Consider the following 10327-nt stretch of genomic DNA (forward strand, 5'->3'; position numbering starts at 1 on the left):
GTAATAGTGATTGTGGAATGGAACGAAAAAGTTAAAACGACTACAATACGGGTAAATACGTTTGTTATTGTATATTTAGGAAAATGATGTCCTACAGATACAAACTTAGAATAAATCCGTAGTTAATCAACTGTTAGTCGGTATTACCCATAGAATACAAATAAAATAGAAATATGACAATCGTATTTTAAACAGATACATTAATATTTCAAAGTTTTGTTAATTCAGCAATTAATTATACACAAAAAACCGATAAGGTGATTTAATATCAATAAATTCTAGAAGAAATATTTGTTAACATACATCATCCATAGATACTGGATAATCGTGTACCTATCAATAAATTATGTTATGCTTTGTATTATTATTTTTTTAAATATTAAAAAAAAAACATTGTGCACTATTATTTTTGCAGATAGTATTTTCTATCAGACAGTAATATCATACACCATCCAACGAGAAGGAAAAAGAGGAAATAATTATTGGAATCGCCAGCTGTTTTAACCAATTATTTGAGAAAATGTAAAAAATTATTTGAAAAAAATGTCAAATGTCTACGGCAAAAATTCGAAGACATAATAACATGGCCACTCTGAAGGTAAAATTGTATTTTAATATTTAACAAATATTATACCCGTGGGTCTGAAACGGTCATGTCAGTTGGTGTTTTCATTACGCGTTTGTTGTGTATATCCTTATAATAATAAAACGTTACTGGTAGGCTATTCGTTTCTTCCAGGCTGCGTCCGGCGGCTGTTCATTTTTTCTACGGCCAGATATACGGTGTCATAGCCGCCGCGGATTTCGTCTGGGCCATTGATAACGGCGCACCGCATGCGGCGGTCGTGTTGTTTATCTCCGAACGGATAAACGTGAAATGTGTCTTAAATATTAACGGAAAAAGTATTTTTTATGGTCAGTGTTTGCGGTTGGGTTTTGGAGTTGAAAAAGTAACGTTCTGTAGGTATGTATACATTACGTTTTTAATATTTCATCGTCGTCTCAATTTCTATTGAACTTATGACGCAGTCGTGTCTTAAAAAAATTAATATAACAAACGATTGATAAACACCGCTATGGCATGTGATAGTAGCGGTATATTATTTTTTCGTTGTTTGTATATTTTTCCGTTGTATATATTTGTAATTACCTACCTACTTATTTTCTATGTATGTGCATAAATTGTTTTAGGCTGTTCCCAATGGGTATACCTACTCTGCGACACTTTCGTTTACCGGTAAGCATTAATATTCTATCTATCTACTCTGTATTTGAATATGACAAATACTACAATTACTAATTATTATTATTATTATACTTTTAAAGGCGTTGTGGAAGTTCTGGCGTCTCATGAAGTCCACAATTGATTTTCCTGCGGCCATCGAAAAATCTCTGCGGTTAAGGTCAGGCATCTCTTCTTAAATCCATTTAATTTACCCATGTATTTGTGTATAATAATATTTGCACAATGATTAGATACTTTGTTAATGAGTAAAACATTATACATTTGTTTTATAATTTAAATAACACCTGGGGCTAATTTTGTGTGCTTAAAAATTATATACATTAATTGACATAAAGTATTGCCTTCAGACATATTATTTTAGCGTTCAACATTCTGTGTTGTTAGACCGTTTTTTAAAGGAGTTTATTGTATAAGTTCTTTTTTTTAGTTGCTGTTGGTGTAGATATAACTTAATAATAATAATAATATTGTCAAATCATTTTTATTGGAACTAATTTTTCATTTAATAGGTGATTAATATTATAATATCTGAGGCACGTTAACATTTCATTTACTATTTCATTATTTATAGAAGTATTCACTTCACCCTAAACAATTTGCTATTGCTATTTTTTTTTATTGATAATACATAATGAAAAATAAAATTATTTTAACATTCAATTATTAGTAAGATTAATTTTTGGTTAGCCATCTAAAAATATGTCTCTGTAAAGTATCAAATAATACAGGTGTTTGATGCACTGAATATTATTATTATTATGTAACTGTCCATATCTAAACACTTAAAAGTTAATATAAGGGTGTGTCTTAATTTTAGTCAGTTATTGTTGTAGTATAGAGTAGAATTTAAGTAAATAGATTAAGCAAAACAAATTATATGTTCAAATAATGAAATATTATGTACTGTATAACAATAATGCCAATTCGGCAAATCATTCAAATGACCCACATTAACTTAATGTAAAATAAGCAAAACAATATTAACTATTTTTGACTATAAAAGGTGAATGTAAAACAAGCCAAAGGCGTCTCTCCGCTTAGCATTAACTAGGTGGAGAACTTATTGTATCGACTGTTGTTTTGTGCCATTATACTTTATTTCTAAAGTATATTTTCGACTTGCGTATTTATTTATTAACGTTACCTTTAGTGTCTCATTTTTAAGAGTTAAAGTTTACCTTTTAAATAACGTGTGCTAGGACAACCTTTTTAGTGATCAAAATTGCAAATAGTCTTTATTCTTTAAAGTTCTATACTTACGGAAATAGGCATTAATCTTGCACTAGGTATAATTGAATATAGTTCCTAATTACGATTAAACCCGTATTAGGCGTCTGGTTGATTACTACTTAGTGTGGGTTAGTCGTCTGGCTGAAGTATAGTTCCGGAAGGTTTAAACGGCTGGGCATTGGCTTTGATCAACTTAAAAGGATCCTAGTATAACATCTTTAAAAGGTATCACATTGTGCGTATCGAGTTAATACTGTATACGACATTGTTGTAGGCAATTAAATTGAATTTACAAATAATTAACACCAATTTAAATAATTAAATTAAACTCTTATATTTATTAATTAATTAAATATGGTAGTGCTCTAACGTAACTAATATCGATAAATTAATATCACTTTCATTTCAACGGTTAGGTTAGGTTATTAATTGATCAGAGTTTTTGTTTCAGTAGTTATTCATTTTGATGTTGATTAACGGATAGTTTGCTTTCTAATGTTACCACTTGATTTTTCTACGTTGGATTCACCAATTTGAGAAGACTGTCAATCGGTGATACCGATACAAGCCAAATATTTTGACCGTTGGAAACGACCAGTATTGGTATGTCTAATTACATTCTTATACATAAATAACATATACTAACTATATACGCATATATTTAAATTTTTACAGTGTCTGTTGATTTCCATGCCTGCCGAAAAATGATAAGAATGTCAAATTGGATGCAAGATCACTTTGTTGATGTTACAAACTCATTTAGCAAATTATAAAACTAATAACTTATTTACATTTTTAACTGCCAATTTTTAAATAATTGTATGTATGATTGTTGATGTAAAATATTTCAAGATGCATTTTCAATATTTTTTGTACTGTAATTCGAATATTACACTTTGGTTAGATTAGATTAACTTATAATTTGTGCTATTCATTCTATTATAACTAATTTAGGTACATTTCATTTGTTTTTTACTATTGAGTTCACAGGATACACAAACATATAATTTTTCTACAATTTTGGACTTCTGACAAACCAGCAGACCTCTTTAGTATACCGCGTGTACCTTTCATGATTAAATTCTAATTCTAATTCTAAACGTACAATACCAAATACTGACATAGATATGATTTCTCAACAGATTACGATTCTAATGACCAATATCTAGACATATTATATAGTATAGGTACTACACTTAAACAAGTTTTGTTTCGCAAAACACCATACCACACATTTAGCCGACTGACCTCTAAACATTTCTTTCTGTTTTATACCATTGCTTACCAAGCCCGTAAAGTAAGCAACACCACATACTTGATTTTCAACATATCATTCAAATAAAAAAAAAATTGTTTTTAAATTGATATTACATAATGAAAAATAAAATTATATTGAAATTTTTAATTATGATCATTTAGTAGGATGAACTATTGGTTAGCCATCTAAAAAAATATCAATTTATGGATTTAAATATATGGATTAAAAAATATGAATGTATATTAATTTATCTATTACATAGAAAATATGTCACTGGATAAGTATAAAATAATATAGGTATTTGATTTGATGCACTGAATATTTTTATTATTATATTATGTAACTCTCCAGATCTAAAAACTTAAAAGGTTTGCATCGAGACATTTTATTTAACCTCTCTTTGGACGTTTTTATAAGCACTGTCATCAAATAGTCAATAAAAAATCCAAATAATGTTTTTATCACTCTTCACTTCTTTCCCTTTTAAGTTTTATTATATACAGATTGACCTCTAGACATTTCATTCATGTTTTTTACTCTTGAGTTCTTAAACACTTGAACTTCTGTTAAACCACCAGACCTTTAATATACATATTTAATGCATTATGCTGATATTTACATTCTAAACGTACAGTACGTCATTATCGGGTAATGGCATAGACGGTGATTTCTGAACAAATAAGGATTTTAATTCAACCAATATCAAGACATAACGTACTACGTTTGATACATTTTTGTTATAGGTATCTACAATACACCAGACATTCGATATTTTAGCCTATCGGCTTCTAGACATTACGTTCTCTTTTAAACCATCGCTTACTAAACCTTTAAGTAATGATAATAATATTTTGTATTATCATCATAGCAGCAGTTATCAACCTACTTGTACCATGGTTTTTAATTGTTGTAGTTAAATAGCCATTCGTTAGCCGCTGTCAACCTACCTGTCATGACGGTGTGTTAGAAAAGTCGGTAATCTATAATTAATATGAATCGCTGGTCAACCAAAATATCACAAAACATTTTATTGTGTTTGATTATCTGTGTACTCATCTATCGGACAATGTGATCATAAATAAGTATTTTATTGGCTCCCGGTCTTTGGAAAACCAAAGAAATATAACAATATTTAAGAAAAAATGTAATATCTGTACAAAGTCGTAGCTAACGACTAAATGGATAAAAATGAATAATTCAAACGATAAAATATTTTAAAATTTTTTGCCTACAAATTTATGGAATTAAAAACATATGTTGCCATTTGAAAACGTGAACTTAGACCCTTTTTATCGTATAAGGAATGAAAATAAAAATGTTCAAAGCATTGAAAAATGTAGTAAAACATATACCTAAAAGAATAGGAAAAAACGTTTTTTCAAAATATTCATATTTTCCGAGAAAATGAGTTTCACTCTGTATATTCTGTAACAGGTATAAAATATGAAAACCTACATTTTCATACGAACAATGGTTAAATTTAATAGTTGTATGGTTGCAATAAATACGATAAATATTCTATTAAAGTTCAAAGTTGTATACTTATATTATGATTTTTCCTTAAGAGGGCGTCTCTTTCAATATTATAATAGGTGCTGTTACTCTAAAACCAAAATTAATCGAGATATTTTCAGTCTGCTTAAACATGTAGAGATGAAAAAACATTTTTAAATCGCTTTCAAGGATGCTGTGATAGTCCAAAAAACAAATTAACTACCAAAATAGAGTCTTAGTTATTGAACTAATAGTTACACATCACAGTTTAACCTTTAAATTAAGATTTTGTGAAAAATTGCCTATACTTTACTCCTTAAAAATAGGCGTTGCGATGCCTTCTTAAGATTTGGATGGTTCCTCAAAACTTATTAAAAGTCATTAACTTAAACGCGGCTGCTAGAAGTTTTGACATTGTATTAGGTTGAATAATTTATCTAAGTATTCCCCAAATATAAGAAAAACTGTTATAAATGGAAAATAAAATTTGATTTTTTTTTTAACTGTATAATCGTTTGCTTTATTTTTTGGTTATAGGTATCGAAGCACCTCAGATAAACGAAGGTAACCACTAATCACAGTTTTACATGCATATTATAGAGGTATAGCTTGGTTAATTATGAACAAGTTCAACCAAAAGGGGGCAAGTTTTTGTTTTAGAATTTCTGTAAGACTAGTCTCATTGCTACGCTCAAAAAATAGAAATAAAAAAACAATTTTCAGGGTGAGGTTTTATTATATATTTTAGGCTAATCATAACGTATAATGGTTATGCACTAATAAAAATGTATTCTAAAAAATTCAATTTGTTCAAAGTTCTATAAAAATTTGGAACTAATTCGACGGTAATACCTAAAGTTGGAGTATTTAACATTTAGAATTTCCTCTCAATAAAGTAGCTTTTAGGTACTAATGGTAAGTTGTACAAAAATTGGCAAAATTGTAGTTCTTTAAAATGTAATTCAACTATATCACGCTACTAGCAACAAGATATTTTTAAACTTGTTTTTATTATTTTGTTTTTAAGCCGATTTTAATGACACTAATCTGACAAATTTGAGATGAAAAAGAAGACTATCAACTCTTCCAGCTATAAAAAAATTAATCCGTACTGTAATAAGTAAATATGCATATCAAATTTGTTTATCATTTTATGTATAATTTTCTGTATACATTAATCAATTAATAATAATACAACTATGGAGCGTTAACAACGTGGATACTGGATTTTTCTTAAAATACACTTAATTCAAAGATGCATTACACAGTAACATAAAGATGAGACTTTATCTTTTAATATCGAATGAGCAAAATTTAATTTTTTTGTATTTTTTAGGTGAAAAAGATCCAGATTTTGCAATTTATCTCAACATGTGTCGTTTAATAAGGTTATTCAGAGCAATTGAAAATCCAACTTTATATTTAGTAACTTCTGGTATCGATGGTATAAATTGTTGTATATCGGCTATAAACCGCATATACTTCAAATACAGATACTTTGATGGAAATTATTATGAAGTTGACAAATATGACAATCCAGTCTATCTCCTTGATGATCAAATCAAGGAAAATAATTAGATGATTGATAGTTTTCATAGTATATTTAGATTTGGGAAATTTTAAATTAAAATAAATTATATTCGAAAAAAAATTGTTTTATCTTGCATCATTTTAATAGTTAAGTTGTATACTAGTTAAATGAAATTACTAATGTATGTGAATAGATTATGTAAGTCTTTGTGTACAACATTTCAAACCTTATAAAATAACATATTTTGTAATCTATTCGTTTGGTTTTTAATGTATAATAACGATATGGGTTTTATTGGCATTGATTATGGATTTTTTTGGTTGGAAAAATAATATTATTATGTTCATTGATGATGGTAACATTTCCAAATCTTTAGTAGCCAGGGCATAATATTATCTCAAATCTCAAAAATATGTAGTGAGTGTTTAGTGTCTGGTTATCGGTTTTAACGACGGACGACGGGGTTGATAATATTATTTAACAGCAAGTAAAATGCTACCTGTGTTGAAATCCCAAAGGAATATTGATCAAAACTTCAAGACTTAAAAACGTAATAAGTAACGACCCGATTAATGAAAATTAAAAATCTAACGACGATAGTAAAATTTAATTTTTTACTGCTTTTGTATCGAGTTAAAAATAGTTGTTCTCATTTGGAAAAATGAAGTCACTAATCTTTTAACGTATAAGGGATGAAGTTAAGAATTTTCACAGTATTGAAAAATATAGTAAAATATGAACCAAAAAGAATACGAAATCACGGTTTTTCAAAATATTAATATTTTCCTAGAAATAAAGTGACTTGTTACTATTGTAGACAGACGATCAACTTTGTACTTACCAAAGTCCAAAAATAGAATATTATGCACATTCTTCAAAAAGGTTTTTTTTTAGAATAATTATCACACATTTATTTATAAAAATTATTGTTTCTGAACCGATGATTTCCCCGGCCGTAGGATATTACTAAAATAAACTTGAGTGTCACTGGGCTTCTATCATACCAATAGATTATTTCAAATCACCATTGACAATGATTAATATTTTTTTTTGGGGATTTCAAAATTGTAATAGATTTGTTATGTACAGCCTCAACCGAGCGTTGGCTTTCTTATAAGTCTGAAGATAGGTCTAACATATTATACCTACAACAAGTGTAAAATACACTTCGGAACTTTTAACGGTAAAAAGTAGAACATATGTTTTTAAAAAAAACATTCTATATATTTATATATGCTGGCAAATACTACTAATATAGGTAACATGTGTATTAAAAACGGCTTGTTTATAACGTAACTGTTATTACATTTGTATCACCGCACCATTTCAGTGTAAAACAACATATTTCTCCGAACCGTTTTTGCTAATTTTTCCTGTTTCGAAGGATTTCTTACAGCTAATACAATATGTATGAACTGTATTTTACGGTTTTTGTGTTGATGATCGTTGTGTTGATTGGAACAATGAGCCAATCAGGACTACATAAAGTCATTTGGAATTTGACGATGGACAGCCGCCATTTACACTGCAGTGTAGATATGATTTCCTACCCGGGTTTTGGCACGGTGTTGCCCGAAGTCAAAAACCTTGACAGAACTTCACTTATTGAATTTGGAAAACCAAATTTGCCGATCCTGCAGGTCGACACACAGGTAATAAACTTCTCATAGAAATTTAAATATTTTGTGCTTAAAAGTTTCTCCGAAATCTATTAAAATATAAAATACCTCTCTCAAAAAGTTATATAAGGAAGAACAAGTCAGTTGGAATTTGACGATGGACAGCCGCCATTTACACTGCAGTGTAGATATGATTTCCTACCCTGGTTTTGGCATGGTGTTGCCCGAAGTCAAAAACCTTGACAGAACTTCACTTATTGAATTTGGAAAACCAAATTTGCCGATCCTGCAGGTCGACACACAGGTAATAAACTTCTCATAGAAATTTAAATATTTTGTGCTTAAAAGTTTCTCTGAAATCTATTAAAATATAAAATACCTCTCTCAAAAAGTTATATAAGGAAGAACAAGTCAGTTGGAATTTGACGATGGACAGCCGCCATTTACACTGCAGTGTAGATATGATTTCCTACCCTGGTTTTGGCATGGTGTTGCCCGAAGTCAAAAACCTTGACAGAACTTCACTTATTGAATTTGGAAAACCAAATTTGCCGATCCTGCAGGTCGACACACAGGTAATAAACTTCTCATAGAAATTTAAATATTTTGTGCTTAAAAGTTTCTCCGAAATCTATTAAAATATAAAATACCTCTCTCAAAAAGTTATATAAGGAAGAACAAGTCAGTTGGAATTTGACGATGGACAGCCGCCATTTACACTGCAGTGTAGATATGATTTCCTACCCGGGTTTTGGCATGGTGTTGCCCGAAGTCAAAAACCTTGACAGAACTTCACTTATTGAATTTGGAAAACCAAATTTGCCGATCCTGCAGGTCGACACACAGGTAATAAACTTCTCATAGAAATTTAAATATTTTGTGCTTAAAAGTTTCTCTGAAATCTATTAAAATATAAAATACCTCTCTCAAAAAGTTATATAAGGAAGAACAAGTCAGTTGGAATTTGACGATGGACAGCCGCCATTTACACTGCAGTGTACATATGATTTCCTACCCGGGTTTTGGCATGGTGTTGCCCGAAGTCAAAAACCTTGACAGAACTTCACTTATTGAATTTGGAAAACCAAATTTGCCGATCCTGCAGGTCGACACACAGGTAATAAACTTCTCATAGAAATTTACATATTATTTTGTTTTTAACAGTTATATACCTACCCCACCGACCAGAACTTGTAAGTTTAAAATTAATTGTTGAATTTAACTCTATCGCTGTATTCTTTAAATCTATTTAACAGGTTGTTGGAACGACCTTTCTGACTGGCATCCGAGAAATGGGCAAAGGCCTATTCGCAAAGGTGTGTTACGGAGTTGTGGTCAGTGCAGTAGCTATTGTGCTGATTTTTGCTAGTATTGTCATACTGGTACTCTTACTCACGGCTATTGCACCTTTGATACTTATATTGACTTCTTATGCACTGTTCCTGAAACTACTGACTATCATGGTATTTCTGCCGCTGTTTCTAGTATGGATAATCGTCAGTGTCATTGTAATTTATATCGTTATTCATTTGAAACGTTCACATATCATATAATGTTATCATACATTAACAATTTTCACATAACTTATATTATTTTTGTATAAAATAATTGTATATACTCCAAGCAGCTGTACACCACAGCCATGGTGCGTAACCCGTCTTATACACATATACAACACTTATACAATCATAAAATGATTTTGTATTTCACAAGTTTACTGGTTTGTTTTTTTATGCAAATATATTTTGTAGAAATATCGCATGTTATCGGATCGTTTTTATTAATACCGTTATACAACAGAACATATGTAGTGAAGCTATTTTTAGATACCGTCGACAATTACTTTTTAACTCAATACTTTTACTGACATTTGAAAAAAACGCTTTTACATTCGCCCGCTTAACCCTACCTGTACCACGTGGTGGCGGTTAGGTTAGTATTAAAACCGT

General features: G+C 29.8%; 1 long non-coding RNA gene across 1 annotated transcript; it reads left to right on the top strand.

Annotated features, from left to right (window-relative positions):
* Positions 1–812: 812 nt before the first annotated feature.
* LOC126845977 (uncharacterized) lies at positions 813–4053 on the top strand. The gene is made up of 5 exons (XR_007686846.1): positions 813–964; positions 1192–1237; positions 1327–1403; positions 2931–3079; positions 3152–4053. It is a non-coding gene; the product is annotated as an uncharacterized LOC126845977 (long non-coding RNA).
* Positions 4054–10327: the final 6274 nt, after the last annotated feature.

This window comes from Adelges cooleyi, unplaced genomic scaffold (genome assembly GCF_023614345.1).
Source record: "Adelges cooleyi isolate 19-005CV unplaced genomic scaffold, UGA_ACOO_1.1 ACOO_flye_CR_arks_rails_tigmint_CR_PRNA_803, whole genome shotgun sequence".
Taxonomy (NCBI): domain Eukaryota; kingdom Metazoa; phylum Arthropoda; class Insecta; order Hemiptera; family Adelgidae; genus Adelges; species Adelges cooleyi.